This window comes from Augochlora pura, chromosome 10, assembly GCF_028453695.1.
Source record: "Augochlora pura isolate Apur16 chromosome 10, APUR_v2.2.1, whole genome shotgun sequence".
In the NCBI taxonomy this organism is placed as follows: Eukaryota; Metazoa; Arthropoda; class Insecta; order Hymenoptera; family Halictidae; genus Augochlora; species Augochlora pura.
In genome coordinates this window covers 10110008-10129082 of record NC_135781.1, presented here as the reverse complement: position 1 = coordinate 10129082, position 19075 = coordinate 10110008, and the positions used below count along the sequence as shown (strand labels likewise).

The window sequence follows — 19075 nt, the reverse complement described above, 5'->3', positions numbered from 1 at the left end:
GGATCTTCAAGGGTCAAGTTTTTACAGTTTTAAACTGTATAATCATCGCTGAGAGTGTTAATAACGGGAGGAAATAGATCGTAATTTCAACGACAATCGCTGAAAGCTGAATGCGACTATGGAATTTAAAGAAAACGTTACTGCTGCGTGCATTCGGTTAAAAGATCGTAAAAGCGAGACGTTTTAATTAAATTTTACAAATGCAACCGTAAACGGACGCGAACGGATCGACGGATTAAGTATTTCATACGTCCTTTACATGTCGCCGGAGATGAAACAATAGAATTTCATCCGTCTGCGACGGCTGACAAAGTATTTCAATGAGGATCAACGACCAATTAAACTGAAGTTACGTAACGTCTAGTCTTGGACGATTTATCTTGAAACAAGACAAAACATACATGGTATTTCCGCGAATATAACTTCTCGGTAAACGCGGCGGCACGTGACAGAGACGAAAACAATTTCTACCACAGGGAATAGAGTGCATTTAACTTACGGTATCGATACAACGGTCAAAGGTAATTCGAGAGAAATGATTTTTTATGTCACTGCCTTCTGTTTCAAAATTCATTTTAATATAATGCATTTATTATGTCAAACGCCCGTTTATAATAATATCGGCGAACACAAAGGATATTTTAAAAGCGTTTGCTTGCTTTTCCTGATTATTTCGATTAAAATGCAAACTTTCGTTTGAAAAATTATTATTCCGTCATATTTATTAGAGTAAAAAACCTTGAACAAAGAAGTATTCTCCATTGACAATTTATACATTATTTATCCGATAGTGTTGCATAGAATTTAATTCGTTTCAATATTTATCTGATAACGTCGAATAAATTTTTATTACGTAGTTTTTATCTGTTTGCCCAATTGTGCTTTCAGTTTGCAGACTCTGGTTCCTTTCCGGAAATGCTCTGTTCACATGTGAGAATCGCGAAAAAAGAATTAAGAAAACATTAAGTTGGGGATGTACAGCGATTCGGGAAGTGAAATTGAGATCGCAAGTTCCAGCGGAGCCCGTACTCGCGACGAACAAAGCGTTGTAGTGTTCAACGCGTAAAAATACCGAGGACCGTATAAAACGGGCGCAGAAACGAACTTCCATGTCGGGAATCTAATTTCTAAAGGAAAACTTCCTGAAGAGATTCCCGTGCAAACTGAACTTTTCTTGAAAAGTGCCAGTTTTCTATACCCGGAGAAAATTTGGTACGGTTCTCGCCGAGGTCCACGAAAATTGATTTTCATTTACAACACGTGGAACAAAATTCGCCGAACAGTTTTTAACGATGAATTCGCAGTAAACAATGTATCGAAAAGATTGATGTACATAAATATTGATATACGATATAAATGATTGATGATTTTATATTTAATTTCTATTTTCACTTCACCTTATACGAAACGAATACTAGTCTTCTTTCATTCAACAGAGTTCTTCAATTTATCTTCTTTTTGTTAATGCATTTGTGACAAAATGCCAAGTAGGTGCAATACAAAACCATGAAGAAAAGTTAGATGAATTTAAAAATCCTGTTACGTACAGGAATATATTACAAAAGAAACCTATTTCTGACGAAGACAAATGCGTAGAATCCGGCAGTTTAATAGCAAATAAAATGGAAGCTAGGAAGAGGAACGTTAAAATTGTTGAGTGAAAATGAACAAATCTTCGAACGTTTTCAAACTTTTTGGAACATTTCGGATCGATTGCAGCAAAATATCCTACCTGCCCTGGTGATTTCGGACATAAATCAATCAGCTGTTCGACGAGAGTGCGCCGGTTCGCGGAATTGGACACATAAATAAGGGAAAAGGCTCAGGTTCGGAAACTGAGCCAAGGACGCGGATTGTAAAACATGCAAGTGCTCGAGCCGAGGTAGCGCAAAACGGTGGAAAAAAAATTGGGCAAAGAAGGTGAGCGTAATAAACTATAACGAGCCATAAAATCGTCGAACCGACTTGCACGATGAAAGAGCGAGACGAAAAACTTCGGAAAAAACTCGCAAACGCGGCCCCTAATGTCTGCGCGAATTGCTACATATAATTTTTTTTCCGTCGCCTTAACCGACACAGCCATCCCTATTAAGGCGTGTCTTAATTGCCAATTAATCCGGCTGTCGCAATCAAGTGGCCGCCGGTGCGGCGGGTGTATCGGTGAGCAATGAACGGCTCCATCTCAAGTTTGAATGCTTTCGAGAAAATCGGAAGTTGTTCCTTCGTTTACCAGAGGAAACTGTTCTCGAACTTTGCATGCAAATTTCCATCGGATCTGGAAAACGTGCTGCACTTCAATCTTTGCTAAGAGGGGTGTTATACAGTATTGTGCAACCGAAACGTCTCGCGTGCCTGGCATGATCTTCTTGTTTTAAGATTTCGATAAGATTTCGAGATAATAAGAGTTGAAGATGGTTCTGCGAATTCTTCAAAATGAATGCAAGGCAAGCGAGCTTGTAGAAATTGTGCTCTACTGAAATCTTTGCCGAGGAAGAACCATGAGAATAAAACTTAACGTATTTTGAGATTTCGAAGCTCGAAATATATAAAAATTGCGGCACGGAGAATAATAGGAGTTGAAGAAGTTGCATGAATTTTCCAAGAGAGATGGAACTTCAAGAAAATGAAGCTGCGAATCGCGGAAAGTTATTCTACCTGCTTGAACATTTCATTTCGACTGCCTGCCTACCTCATGAATCGGAACTTTTCAGATTGATCGAGCAGAATAAACTTTAGTTGAAAGTTTCATAGTGCACAGACAAACGGAGACTTTCCAGAAGTTTCTGTGCGATCGGTATCCCGTTCATCAAGCAAAAATAATCAATTTTTAACAGGTCATCCACTGACAATTCTTCATAAACTAGCCCTTTGCAAATCGACGATCAACTTATTCCGAACAAGATCGACTTATTTCGAACAAGATCGACTTATTTCGAACATGTAAATGATCGCTGTTTAAATTAATACTTTTGCAATTATCTATTTAATAACCTTTCAGATGTCAACAATTAGCAGCTAATTTTCCAACTTCTAAACCAATCAAATTGCAATAATAATTTCAATCGGTTCAAGCAGCACAGTTCACAGCAAACTTTCTTCCGACTTTGTTACTTCTAAGTGTATAATAAGAGCACTTCAAGTTTGTACTCTAATTATAATTCAATTATAATTATAATCCATGCTCTAATCTAATAACAATTCAATTATAATTCCAGAAGCAGTTAAAGTAAAGAAAAAGGGTGAAAAAATTTCGTAGACCAGTTTCCAACCGTTGACTCACATAGTCTGGTCATTGAAAAGCCTATTTGATACGCTTCCGGTAAATAAAGTGTTAAGAGCCGATAAAACCGTGGTCGAATCGCGGAGAGACCTTGGTCGCCTTGAAGGAATGCAATGAGCGATTAAAAAGTATTCATCTTTCGAGGAAGAACATGCTCGACGGACAGGAGCTGTAGAGAACAGACGTCGGAGTAGTAACGTTGCGTCAAATCTTTTTGCAGCGCGAGCTGAAAAATCCATTTAATTCAGAGGAATAAAGGCGGAACGGGCAAGGTGGTTCGAGAAAGCCCTCGCAGATATGAAATTTAATCCTTTTAGAAACGAATCGAGCAGTTAGTTGCTCGGCGGGGATGGAAGAAGAGCGAGAGCCGTCGTTAACGAATGGGAAGAACGGCAAAAGGAAATTCGCTTCGATAAATTTCAACGGCGCTAAATTTCAACAATCCAGAGGACTACTCTCTCTCGCTCTCTCTCTCTCTTTCTCTCTCTTTCTTTTCCTCTCTCACGGGCGCCGGAGATGGTGATAAAATGAAAACGCGGAAGGAGATGGATTGAAGAAACTCACTGTAAATTAATCTTCTCGAGACGGCTGCTGCGAAAGAAACCAAACACGCGGAAACGTATTGGTTGGATCTGGATTAACCTTTAAACCGACCCGTCTAATGGTGCATCCATTTCCAGCCGCTTGGCGGACCGATACATCTCGCAAATCTAATAAGAATGGGCTATTTCTGCGACTGCTATGGTTTTACTTCTTATGAAAAATTTGGGTACTCGGTGCTTGTCTACAAATGACAATATTTTATTGACATTATTATTTGTACAATAATAAATACTTTTGCGTTTAAACAGATTGGTTATTTTTCTATTAATTTTTGTCGTGTATAAGTAAAATCAGTTAACGATACAGGTATACGAGCTACAAGCTTCACGAACAGACTTTTGCCTTTCACTTTACGAGCTAATACAATGTTGCATACTTTTCTAATTTTACGATGATATAAGACCTCTCGATGCTGTGTGCATTAATAATAATGAACAGTAAAAAGATGGAGATACTTATGCTCGTGAACCGTTTCAAGATTCTGTATACGTGCATAAAGAAGTTTCTCCAACTTGAAGCCAAGAAACATCAATATTTGCATATAAATTAACAACGAATTACCAAATTTGAAAAATATGAATTATCTCGGATACATGAAGCGAAAGTTGGAAAAGGCGTGATATTTTTCATGACGATTAATTCATTTTTCACGGCACTTCGACGATAATCGTAGAGCATATTTGAAAATTTGCAACTTGCTTCACGAAATTGAATTATAATTACTTTTATGCATTTGTGAGGAAATTAAGTAGGTGTTATCTGAACCCATAGACAAATTGAAAAAAATTCGAGATTATCGATGTCAAATTTCTAACAAGTGAAGAATATTAAAGGAAGAGATTTCTAAATGATAAATAAAAATCGGCGGTCTATTGATTAGATATGGAAAAATTGATCAGAAGTGACCGCTGAAAGTTCGGAGTCGACATGAAAGGAATGCAACGAACGTGAACACAAAAAAAAAGACGCATAAATCCATTATGGAGAGCGTGTTTGACGCGGCAGCTGCCGATGACGATAACGATACGGGGAAAAGCGGCGAACGGAAACAAGGCATAAAATACAGGTGGGCAGAAAAAATAACACCGAGAATAGAAATTATGAACAGTTCACGATAGAAAGTTGACGTCGACGCGGAAAGGTTCCCAAGGTCCGAGCTATCGGCGTTCATTGTCTTGCATCCGTCCATCTGCTTCCTTTTTATTCGCGTTACGCCTTCTGTCATTGTTTCCTGCTGTGTTGCAATTACCCGTCAAGATCGCGTGTCCCGATGCAACGATTTTCCAGAGTATGCGAACGACCGTTCCCGCGGGCCGAGCGTGACGCCGCCTTTAACGTTACCGTAACGAGCACCGAATAAGATTACAAATTATAATTTCGCCGAGCACCATGTAAATACAGGTTTACACACCCGTGCTCGTAAACCGGGCCCCGTTTAACTACTGAAATCATACATCTCGGTACGTAGGCATTGTTCGAGCCCTTGGCCGCGACGAATCTCGACTTCCACTCGCTCCCAAATACATGTGAAACCATTGTACCGCGAGTTACTAATAATACAATATGACCTGTATTATATACATACGACATTCGGCTCGTTTAACATTCTTCCTAATTCCACGTTTGTATCTTCGCCTGTTTCTCATTCTTCAAGCTCGATTATTCTCCTAATACCAATAATTAGACTCGGCGGAATCGTTTATATAATTCGAAAAATTATATATCCGAGATGCCTCTTAATACAGCAAAATAATATATTGTAGAATTTTATTAACAGACTTCTGGTAAATGAATCGATGAGACTCGTATATTCATAACCAATTCATTTCACGTTAAACAATCTTATCAGCACGCTGTACTGACTCTGACAGATATTCAAAATTTATTACACACGGATATATCATTAAATACTTTTAATCGTTACGGATTCCTTTGAAGAACTTAAAGCTATGGTGTAATATCTATAAAATTATACATACACATCAATTAATGTATAAGAAAGAACTGAACAATTAGGCATCGTCCTCGATAAGTTAGAACAAGAGAGACAGTTTTCGAAAAATCGCAGTTGCTGCTCTAAATAAAATCTGTACTTAGAATACGTGTCAAAATGTAGTATACGATACGACGAATTTCTGTGATTTATCATGAAAGTGAACATATAAAATAACAGAAGGTGACAAACTTGGTTCGTTGGACGTCTGAAGTACGCATAAATCCCGGCACCAGCCGTTAATCTGTATCCATAAATGTCTGGTTATGAAACGTCGACGATGATTTTCAATTACGGCGACTATGTTGCAACGAAAAGTTCACGAGTGATGTACGGTGAATTAAGTTCTTGTGTTAATGCCGTTTAATCGACGCAGGCGTGCCGTCTCATGAATATTCTATGTGCTGATACTACAAATTGTTCGGCAAACGAGTTACGGTGTTTGGCCGGCGTCGATGCTCTAAAACTGCATTATAGAAAACGACCGAAAACAATCTAAGTTTGATATCGGTGACGACCCTAATCACAGATAAAGTAAACGGCGCAAACCGACACCGGCACTTTATCGGACTATTTGCCATTACAAAAGACCGCGAGCATTTTCGAAATAATTTACATCGTTGGAAAAACATTGTTGCCCGTACATATAAATATTTATTCGGAGCGATACGAACCGCAACAAAATGCTAATCGTCCCCTATTTAGGTTACGTAAATTTTAAATAAACAACCGGATAGTTTATTCATTCTGTCCATGTGAGCAAATTCTCCGACTACATTTGAATTCGATTTGAATCGAATTAAAAATGTAATTCATTGTACCGGCTACGAAAAATAATGATTTGCTGGAACGGAAAACACTTTTTGGCGAATGCGATTTTCAATGAAAATAAGAAATAACTATTTCAATTCGATCCGTTTGATGTAACAGCAATTTCAAGTGATGTATTATTATGTATTTTTCTTTCACATGTGACAAAAGAAATAATTCTCGAAACAAATATGAATAATGTTATTTAAGAATATTTGTATATAAAATAACATATTATTTAAAATAATGTGTCAGGTAATGTTATTTCAAATACGGCGGGTTTGGTGGTAAACAGGCTGATGGAAGATGAATCGAAGGAATGACAGCTCACCAGCTTTAGCAGCTCAACGTATCAACCGAAAGCGTTTGAGCATTTAGGTACATTGTTCCGTATTATTATAGTGCGACTTCACCGTGTGCAGCTGCAACTGCTATTACATACTTTCACAGACATAACCATTCAGTAGTAGCTGCAATGTATGTTAGGTAGCTCAGCTATCTAAGTACACAGTCTCGCGATGATTAGATTGCGGATAAACCAAGATTATGCATTAGAAATGTATTTAATAAAGATGTTTGTGTTACAATTTTCAGGATAATTTGCCAATGGCTTACGACTCGAACGAATGACTATGTTAAATAAAATAGCAACTTGTACGACCAACGGTGCTAACGTCTTCTTTTTGTCGCGTTTTATTCGGCTACGTCGGCTATAAATACATAAAATCCGCAGTCTATTAATAACACGCAGCTATACTTCATATATTTTTCCGATACAATGAGAGACCGCCGTGGAAACGATTCACTGTGTAAATTTATGAAAATAGACTCATCGATAACTCCATTTTTATATGTAAGAATGAAACTCGCGGGGAACGCGATGTTTATAATCATCCATTCATATGAATGAAGAAACTGTTCGATGATAATCGAAATAATGCTAAAAAAATACGATAAAGTTAATAAAAGAATTCTAGATATTTTCTCCGCAGGAATATACAATTTTTGTAGGTTCTATGACACGAACAAGTATTCTCTCGGTTCCGTAATATTACATTCTGTAATTGTATCGTGTTTATCTTTTGTGCAGTCGACTATTTGATTGCGCAAATTCAATAAAACATTCGTTCCGCGAACCGCAGTAAAAATATCGAATTTTTAAAATGCAGTTATTTCGAACAATTTCCAACGATACGGAAATTTATTCGTTTAAAAAAAACATCTGGGTGGTTGCCAATTTATTTGTTACACATTTACTATGGCGCTAATCGATGAAATACGTTTTTCTCAAAAACGTCGCTGAATCAATCGCAGTGAGCATCGACATTTTTATATGTCTCCAAGGGAATAGATTCGAAAATCTGCTTTAAACAACAGCTACTAAAGGTTCAGATCAAAAAGTTGAAAAAATATTATTTTTTAATTTTATTATCATCCTGACCACAATCTTTGAAAATTGCTCTTTAGCTATTTTCTAATTGCTGCAAAATTTTCTACTATTTAAAAAAATTCAATTGATTTCGTTCGATATAAAAAAAGTTATTCTATCTTAAAAACTGTTTGAATATTAGTGTCAATTGCTGTAAAGAACAGTTGAATAATTTGAATAATTATACTGGGAATAGAATCGATCGTATAAGTTCTTGTAGATAGCATGTACCTATCCTGAAATATTGATTCCCTTTTGTAAGGTGCAGTTCCCTACAGAACGATCAAACTATTTTAAATATTTGTGATACGAGAAATCCAATAAGGCTAATTTGCAGCGTTAGATATATGTAGTTTTCGTGGAACTACAGCTTGGAACTCAAAGAGGGATTAAATTTGGCCATTGCGCCAGCTAAATCGCGAGGGTTTCAGGGAACGCTCGCCTAATTGACACGGCCTGGGGAATTTCGTATGAAAATGGTGACCTTTTGACCCGCGTCGAGGAACTCCGGCAATTTTTCCTTCACTCCTTTTCTCCATGCGATGGGGTGTCGGGACACCCATATCGCCCACACCATCTTCCATCGTTCGATCGAACGTGCCGAACGAACCGAGTCGTTCCGATAAGTTCGTAAAGATCGGTTCACACTCTCAGAATGCAATCTCCCCGTTGGCCCTGCCATTGTATTTTCAATGGAAAAAATATAATACTCCAGAAATAATGAATACATTTGCGAAAAGTATCGAATTCACTGCCCTATGATCGTGCTCATCTTGCCGAGACTTTTTGAATTATTTTTTCGAAGCTATCGGAATTTATTTCGATAATTGGAGACACCTCTTATAGAACACGTACAAAATGATACGCGTCACAATAAAAAATAGTATAGCTATTTCGCACAGCTTGACAAAGAAATAATTACAATATTTCAGAAAACAAAAGAAAATTTTATTTAGTGACACGTTCGTTGATGTAATTTAAAACGATCAACTTTTTCTTTTTAATTGGCACAAACTTGTCATCTTCGTTACTTGAACTAGTTGGAGGTTCAACTTCATTTTCATTGTTAATGTTAATTTTTTTGTCAAATGAATTTTTCTCAATACTTTAATTAACTAGGTGTTCATAAATTTGCTACTATTCATTGGAACATTTCATTTTATTTTATCGTTTAAAGGCTAGTTGAATGTTTCTATTCTTTTTGTTGTTAATCCAAAAGTTTTACAAATACTTACTGGTTGCGTAAATCCAGATCGCGTAAGCGAGATTATGTTATAATTAACCGCATGAAAATTGAGAGACAGATACAATTATTTTTAGGAATGACATAAAGGTTAAGAATGTCCTATATTTTTATCGAAATGTGGATACAAGTTACTTCAAGACTGTTGACACACAATTTTCGGTCAAGCAGATGACTAAAACTCGAAATTGATTGTCGCGCCACCGTGTGTGAGCCATATGGTCCGCAGGGTGCATGTGCTTTTCAGACTGTGCAAGATAAATGTGCTTCTGAAGATGTAGTGGCTGTAGATATTCGAGTATAAAATATTTCTGAAGCGTGAAAAACAGCAGCAGAAAAACAAACGAACGTCGAAAGGGGGCGCGTGGAATGTACTACATTTTTAGTGACTATGCATACCGTTGGTGGGAACTGGGATTACAGAATTATTAGGTCAGAAAGAGTGACAAAGCAGATGTATCCGCATGCATACATTTTGTCTCGTGTTCCGGTTAAAAAGTAAGAATTCTAATATTCAAAATTAACTTTCTCCGCAGCTGTTTGCGACTTTGAAATATTATGGAAGAAACTTCGAAAAGTGAAATCATTCTTTAAAAATATATTAGATTGCCTTAAAAATTCGTGTCGTTTTCAAACAATGCGCGGAATATGAATTTCGAATAACTTTCTCGTACAGAAATAGTGCAAATAAAAACTTAGCAACGAATAAAATATTAACAAAAAGTATATTATTTGCGTTAATTCATGTTACGAATGAAGCTTTGGTGCAACCTACCACAATAAAGCTGCATCTAATGAAGCTATAGTTTGTATCAACGGGAAAGATGTATTCATGCGTTGTCTGACTATTAGCGATTATTTCCACTCGTGTTAACGCCCGCTCGGACACATTATCGGTGCTATACTATTATTTGTTTTCCGTGTTTCTGTCACAGAACCGATGGAAGATTGTAAGATTGATGGGTCGCAGACAATGGCACACTGCCGTCAATATTTAGCGCAAATAGAAGCAGAGAATAACGAGATGTCAGTTGCATTCGAAAACTAATATGACCAATGACGTTCCGAATTAAATTTGCGCGTAACAAATATTGCCCTACATTGATCTATATTATAACTCCGCCAATGTAAAGCTATATAGGCCAGATACAAATAAAATATTGCTTTATCAACTGAGAGGTTTGATAACGAGGTTTTCAAGCTGCAATAAGAATTTTGCATTGGCACTGAGCCCTCTACTTTTAGACCTGCTAAATGCTTATTTCTCAAAACAACATATGTTTATGCTCTTTCCATAGACGCATACTTTCTTCTAAATATTAATTGTAAGAAATAGAATTTCAAGTAATTAGCAGAACTTTAGACAAACAAAATACTATTTCAAATAATTATTTCTTATGAAAATACTATTTCAAATATTTATTTCTTATGAAAAAACTATTTCTATCAATCATTTTCTTTATTACAACATAAGTATCTATTTTAGATGAAGGTAGTTATCACTATGACAATAAATAAACCTTGAAACACTATTTCACGATAATTAAAGCATTTCATTAACTATTTCCAATACTTCGTCAAATAGCTTTATCCAAGTCTGTTTGTTTTTACTAATAATTGCAAGGATGATTACACGATCGAAAAATATGAACAAATATGTATTAGTTCGTTTTTTAGCAAGTGCAATGAAAGCAACGATAGACACGAACATTGTCATTTACTTTCTATTCGCGTTACAAAACAGTGTTCGTTTCGTTGTTTTATTGAAACTGCGAATCGATCTTGAGGGAAACCTAACGCATGCAGAATGTCACGTGCACGTAAACGTATACCCCGTCACCACCTTCCGCTTCCTGTCCCAATACACGACATACGGTTCGGCTTGTTCGCGTATCGCGTCGGCCAATTAACTTCTTTCACAGCTACCGTTTACGCTTCACTCAACGTGTAACATCAAACAACAATTAATTAAGAACACAGTGCCGACAGGAATTGGTTCATAAAGTTCAAGACTGTTTAAACCTTCGAGGTTTTGCTGTCACAATCTAACCAGGAGAACGATTTCTCTGTAACAAGAGAACCACTTCAAGATAATTCAATTTTCTAACTTTAAAGTTTGGAAGTGATTTTTCGAGCGTCCGCATCGAATTCTCGTTTTCTGTGCAATCGCGATTCATATCAGCCCGTTTCAATATCATATGAAAGATGTCAGCGCCGCGTTTACTATAATACGTCCTCGTGCGCTTCGATAATTCCTCATAAACGAACGAATTTGCGAGGTAGAACGAATGAAACTAGTCACGTGCGAAATATGTATATGTATATACACGTTTGCAAATATTGAATCCCGATGACGGTGATTCTTCCCTTTGCTTTCCTCTCGTTCTCTCTCTCTCTCTCGCTCTCCCTCTCTCTCTCGCTTTCTTCCTGTCTCTACCGAGATTCAACGCTTGCATTCAGATTCGAAATAGAAATACACTTATCGACGTTTTCGCGACGGTGGACTTTATAACATTCCGATGAACTAAATTAACCTCTTGCACTCGGAGAATTTTCTCGAATCAAATACTTAAAATTCAAACTCATTTATTCGCAAAATACTTAGTAAAAAATCCTTTAATATGTTGTCAGTGGAAATACAGTTACTATAAAATATATGGATTGAGACATCTTCTTCGTAACGATTACATTCGTAGCTTCTCATTTCTAGTTAGTTATCGCAAGATAATGTTTCATATTTTATAGAATCCATTTTATAGCTAACCCTTTGATATGATATTCTATTTAATATTTTCTCGTTCTTAAAAAGTTCCCTATAGACCGAGATAAATTCTCTGATTTGTATGTCTCCACCTCTATTCATATTTGGCAGATTACGTACGGAATCTTCATGAGTAGTCTAACTCGTTGTTATGGTGTAAAGTTCAAAGCCTAAAATCGAACGTACTTGTTTTCACTGAAGAAGCTGAACGGTATCACTGACGGCTTCAAAATCGAAACTAAAACTATCCGACCATACTTTTTCGTTGAATTTCCTCTACGGGAACCACCGCGGTGGTCGGGTAGATTGAATCGGATCAGCATGATCGAAATCTCACGCACTAGGTTCACGCCGTGATAAAGACATCGATCGAGCGTCTCCTTACGAGAAACATTCTTTCTCGCGGCATTAAATCGCTCGGCTCGTGAAAAACTAGTTACCGGCATCCCGAGGAGGAACAGGATTTAAAATTAGCTCCTGGCTAGCTAGTTTCCAGAAGGAAAAGAGAAAGGCAGGTGCAGCAGCTCGCAGACCTTTCCCGCGAGTTGGCTCAATTTCCTCTTTTTCGCGGTCGAGTCGCGATCGAACGGGAACACGCGCGCGCGCTGTTCCCGAGCAGAGTCGAGCGACGACGACGAAACGCGTGCGCGCCTTTAAAACACACGCATTTCCTCAATAACCGAGCACACGTGTTTCACAATCGAGTGGCCGGGCCGGTTGCGAGCTGGCAAACCTATTCAAAGGAAACCAGCCGGTACAGGCGTCAGCCCGCCGTTGTTCCCGACCCTTCCGGTTTTCAGTTGTTTCTCACGAGTTCAACCGTATTACGAAGATCGGGAACAAAGGAACGCGGACACTTCAACCGGCTAATTTTCGCAATCCCCCTTTTTTGCCCGCGTTCCTAACGAGTCGAAACGCTAACCTTGTTTTCGATTGTGATCCCGCCACAATGATGCATAATTGCAAGCCGCGCGAAAGCTTCGACGCGCTCGCCGCTTTTTTCTTCCCTTTCTTTTTGTTTTTTTTTTTTTGTTGTTTTCACAATTAAGTTTCCCTTTTGATAAGCGACAATACCGCAAGCAAATCGTCGAGCAGTCTCCCGCGACACTCCGTGTACGGTCTGTGGAACGACTTTTTCTTGTAACAGAGCTTTGACTATTGCTAACGCTGGTATGGCCACGCCTTCCTGCTTTTATTTGTGAAAAAGCATTTCTGTTTCTCAGTATTTACGTTTGATGCAGATTTTATACAGTCTCGTGCACTAGCGTGCAATTACTTCCTGTACGAATCACGAGAATAGTGTAATTTGTGAATTTATTTAATAAAATCTGTGTAATTGATTAAAATTTATATTGTATGTATTTCCTCTAATGCGCTTTCTTTCAAGAATTTGTATGAACAGCATACTAACTCAATTATACTGCATCAAAGCAGCATTGTAAGATATACTTCATTGACAAAGAAATTCTTCTTCTTCATCTTCTTCTTCTTCCTTCGAGACGGAAATGGGTAATATTATTTTAATACGGGGCTCTCTTCTCGAGAAAATTGATTCTAAAATTTGTTCACCTTTGTAAAAGATTTAGTTTAGTTAGATTAGTGTTTACAAACATTAGGTGTCGATCATTTTTAATGTTTGTAAACGATATTTCGGATGCACAAACGTAGAGTCACTCCCTAATTGGTTGTATTATGAATTCCGTGTAGTCAACGAAAATGGAATTTTTTCAAACGCACGAATCAAGAAGTCTTGCTCGCCGATTCTTTGCATCTCAAGCAAAACGTGAATTTCATAGTGCCGTGTCGGTGGTCATCAAGAATCATCGGTCGAAAGTAGTGCGGTAATAAGAGACGCGAGGTATTCTGGGGGTGAAAAAGCCTAACAGAAACTTCCGATTCCAGCGAAACAAGAACTGTCCGCGTGTTCGAAGCAAACCTGATCCCGTAGTTTAGAAGAATACCGCGGTTTATCGTTTTACCGCTTGCATCAGCAATACTTCATAAGGAAAAACGTTAAACCGATATTGCGAAGTTTTCCTTAACCAAACCATCGCGATTACAGCGTGGACAACTGTGCGAGAAACGCGGTCACAAAGCGCGATAAGATCTTATTTTTATCGGAAACACCAACGATATGCGAATTTATTTACGTTCGTAGTACTGCGACATAATATTTACTGGTTCGTCAGACTTACATTAACTAAGAAATAATAATGAATAATGTAATTTCATTCGAATAACGACGACCATTCGGCTTCATATAAATCATTAATATCGTTTTAATAGGAACTGTTCGCAGAAAAGTGCGAGATCAGGTTTCTCCATTAGCGATGGACGGAAACAACATTGTGCCGAGCTCCGCTGAAATTCGTATGCAAAATGTGAAATAAATCGTTCTCTTCCCTGACGACTACAAAAGTTTTCCCAACACCATTACGAAAATGGTTATTATCGTTATTATTATTATTATAACATTGTGCGTAAACAAACATATCTCGCTTTGATTAATCCCCATATCGCTTTCAAACGTTAGCTGTACCCCTATGCATACTCTTGCTATCGTGATTCTGTTAAAATGAAATTAGTGGCACATAATCATTTATAACTGTAGTGAAATACACTGCGGAATACGTTACAATAAACATCAAATATGCATTTGCTCTAATCATATTCGGAACATGTTTCACTTCGAATCAATTCGACGCTTTCCTTCTTTAAAATTATCTTCGCAATCGACCCGATCGAAAGAATTATTTTAGATAAATATCTATTCGTATACAATTTTGCTCAGAATTTGGTACTCCTATAGCCTATTCCTTCGAACTTTTTCAATCGTTGTAGCCCATGTTCGGAGGCAATCGGGATAATTGAACTGGCAGACACAGCGTTCGAGCGTGAAATCGAAATAAGAAATAAGAAATATCAAACGAACGTCAGAAATATCCGTCACAAAGGATATCGTAGAGGTATCGAAAGATCGATACCGGGAATGCATCAAAGTTCCAGACATAGTAATCCTCGAGATTGCGAGTTCCGTTTCAGCGTCGGAGTTGAATGGAGGAGACCCAGGGTCGACGTGACCAGGCTAACCCACGAAAACCAAGAATTAGACCCTGCAATTGGTAATTGTAAATCAAAGCAGCTCCGGAAACTTTCGACGGGGAAACGCTTGGAATGTTCCAAGCCACGCCAGATGCTTCGACCTTAGACTGCAAAATTGGCAGCGTTCCAGTTCACCAATTTCCGAAGATTACCTTGTTTATTCCCAAACTTGACGGATTTTAAGAGCGATTCATCAGACCGTTAACTACCCGTAAAACGAATCCGGGGACGGTCAACCTGTTGTTTAGTCCGCAACAGAAGAAAGCATACATATGTACACACACACACATACATACATACATTTCCTTGATCGAGATAGAACAAAAATCGAGAAATCATTGAAGAACAGCATTGCCAGTGTTCTATTTGCTTTGCACTACATTAGAGAATATATTTTACCAATAACAAATTTAACAGTTCACTGATAATAGTAAAAGAGCAAATAACTGTCAAATTTTTCATTGCATTCGAAGAAATAATCCTCCATTAACCTCGGAATAATTCCCATAAGGTTTCCCTATGACATTCAAAATCAGAAGATGGAAGTGATCTTTCCATTACTTTTACATCAGAAGTATATTTTATTAATAGATAAGTTTGGCATATTTTAGAAATTTGTTTGGAATTACTGTTTTACAAGAAAGTAAAATGATAGCCAATTGTTCGCCACCCAAAATAGAGTTCGCCGACATACACATCGTTTTATAGAATTAACTCATATTGTAAATCACTCATTCGTTAAAAGTGGTAAGTAGCCATACACTTATAGACGGAGACGTACACGGCACGTACATACATACGTGCATATGTACATCGACCTCGTGGGAAAGTAAACGTCGGTTTTTGACCCTAACAACGTTCGCCGGAAGGTTAGTTAGATCAACTATGGAACGCGCTAAGATAAACTCGACTCCTGAAAGGAGCGCAGCAATAGCAAACAATAGACAACGTGTGTGTTAGATTCTGTCTTGGGACAGGAAAATATTGACTTATGCCGCTACTGTATACTAACTAGATTACGCGGAAATCAGAATCGAGCGCCAGAAATTTTCGATGAGGCTTTTTCATACGCAATCAAAATATTTCTGTTTCACTTGTTAGTTAACCCGCGGACGGGGGGCGCCTGGGTACATTTAGACCCAGAGTTACAAACGCTCCATCTTAATTCTAATTTTACGGAAGTCATATGAAATCATTAACTATTAACAATAAAACTAATAAAAGAATTAACTTTGGTCTGAACATGAAGGTTTCAATAATATGCAAATGAAAATTAATCTCGAAGATTTGAATAAATCCAACCGCGGCTGCATAAATGGCTGACATTTCGAATAAAATTTCAAGAGTACAATAAATTCATTTGGGGAGAATTTATTGTATTTCGTATAAATTCTACAAATAAAATTGTATTCTTTATTCGAATAAAATATTCCTAACATTACCACACGTATCGACAAAACAAATACGTAAGTATTCTCTGCAAGTAACTTCCTTTGGTATAATTCGATGGAGCACCGTCTTGAAATGCGCAACGAAGGTTCGTCAAAAGTGCACGAAGTGCATCGAATAGTTTCCGGAGGTCGATCAGGGTGCTAAACAAACGCGTCTTTTTCGCTATAGGATGAACCAAGTTGCGTTACAAATGGCTCTCTTCGCATTTCCATACAATAATCAGCGGAGCATTAATTATCCGCGAAGTTCGCAGTCTCACCGGCTTTCATGCAGAATGAGGAAACGTCGGATGAATTGTGCACCCGCCCAAACAGATACGCAAGAAAGCAAGTTCCACGTTGAGATAAGTGCAAGATTAATTGTGGATCTTAATTGCAGGTAAGAACAAAAACGCGGGTTGTTCGCAGAGCAATGAAACGAATGCTCATCCATTATTCGCGAAGCCTCACCTTTATCTGTACTATCGTTAGTGGATGTCCTTTAGCTGCGTAACTTGCGACAACCGTTATGCTTTTTATCTGCCTGGCTGATTGCCGACGCCCCGATGCGACGTATAGCACCCGAACGGCGACGATAGCGTATATGATATATTAGGCGTAATGTCCCCGGGTAACAATGGAACGAGTCGACGTACAAATTTATTTTCACAGTCGATAAAATCGGCGAACCCGCGGATTGTGAATGAAACGGATCAATGAACGCCGTGTACCCAGCACCCGCGGAAAAGCGATCGCGTTGCAACCGTTATTTATTATTACTGATGGATCAATTTGATAGATGCATTCTGCGATTAACTAGTTTCTACATTCAGATATCCGATAGAATTGTGAAACTGTTGCGATATTTGTAACAATTCTTCTAGTAGCTTGTAACACGCTCATTTCCTGAAGATTAAACAATGATGTGGTAAGAGTAATTCTTTTCTACAAAGTATGTATATCATGTTTCTAACGCTTCCAAAGGAAAACGTGACTTTTTGTGAATAAAGATAATATTTGCAAGAACTTTTCAAGCTAAGTAATGTAAGGTGTCCGAAAATTTTAATTCAATTCAATTTAACTCAATTTATTTATATGTTTGGGAAAGACGCCCACTTTTAGAATAACAAAAACGAAGATACTGATATTGTGAAATTAGTTAGGTGCACGTGCACTAAAGAACAAAGTGATTCGTTTGCATGGACTGTCAGAACTCACTCTTGCTTCCATTTGTAAACAATATAAGGTAGAGGACGGCATAATTTTAACGTAATTAGCAAGTATAAGCAGTTGATAATTGTAAGCAGTACGCTGTGGATTAGAATAAGTCATTTATTTTAATAATTTACGAATATTAAAACTGTCCTCCTCGATGTTGTATGTAACAAATAAATATTATTTATACGCGTATCGAACGAGTTTACAAACTCAATTCTCTCGAAAATGAAGTAAAACACAGCGAACGAAATATTCATGCGTTTAAAATATAACTTGTATCATTGAGCTGTTCATGGTGCAGATCTCTGGCAACTGTTACGGACCTAACGATGATTTCAAAGAAATAAATGACGTCACTGCAACGGAATCGTCGAATTCCACCGTGCTGCTGATTCGCAATGTCCATACACGGCACTAGCAACGATATCTCGTCTGGTTTTGCGCTTTAACGATCTCGAAGTTGCTTTCCTTGACGAAAAACGAGTTAGAGAATGATCGAATTAACTTATTCTTTACGCCATTATTGCTTCAGAACTCGAACAGTACTATCACGAACATCTCAGAAAAATTGGTTCACAATGCTACGTTTCTGCCACATTTCTAGCGAATTTCTTCTTCGTACAATTTTTGTGCTTTTGGCGTGGTAATGCGACACATCGTGTATTAATTGTAGATAATTTAATTATCATCTAACCGTGGTGATTGTATAAATGTGGCCCTACATTTCAAGCGACTGTTGAAGAATGGAAAACAAGTCGTTGCAAAAGATACGCATTCTAGCTCCGTACGTGGCCTAATTGATAATAACGCAGCAAGAACTTGGGTACAATGGAGGCCACTTCCTGTGATAATGCTGGCCGAATTCCGTTTTCTATGCCCTTAACGTAGAGACACCGTCCTCGATATTTTAGTCTGAAATTTAATTTTCTGCGGGTTATTAAACAGCAGTACTACTAATTCTTTTCCAATCGGATGACCGGGCTTGGGGGCTTACTTCCTCGGAGATCCGAATCGATGCGGTTATCTCTGTGCCGCTCAAGGACACGCTAAGAAAACACTGATAATGATGGCTGGTCGGGAAAAATAATTTTTTTACTGCGAATGACGTTATTCTTTGAATTGGTGCGACCGACACCGATGAAAGTTGGTTGAACAAGTTGAGAGGTTATATTGGATTCTTACACAGTGATAAACGGGTGTTTATTG

General features: G+C 37.8%; 1 protein-coding gene across 1 annotated transcript in view; it reads right to left on the bottom strand.

The window, feature by feature from the left end:
• The window catches only part of Brat (tripartite motif-containing protein brain tumor), a 106296-nt gene that overhangs the window by 64397 nt on the left and 22824 nt on the right, over nucleotides 1-19075 (bottom strand). The window lies entirely within an intron of this gene.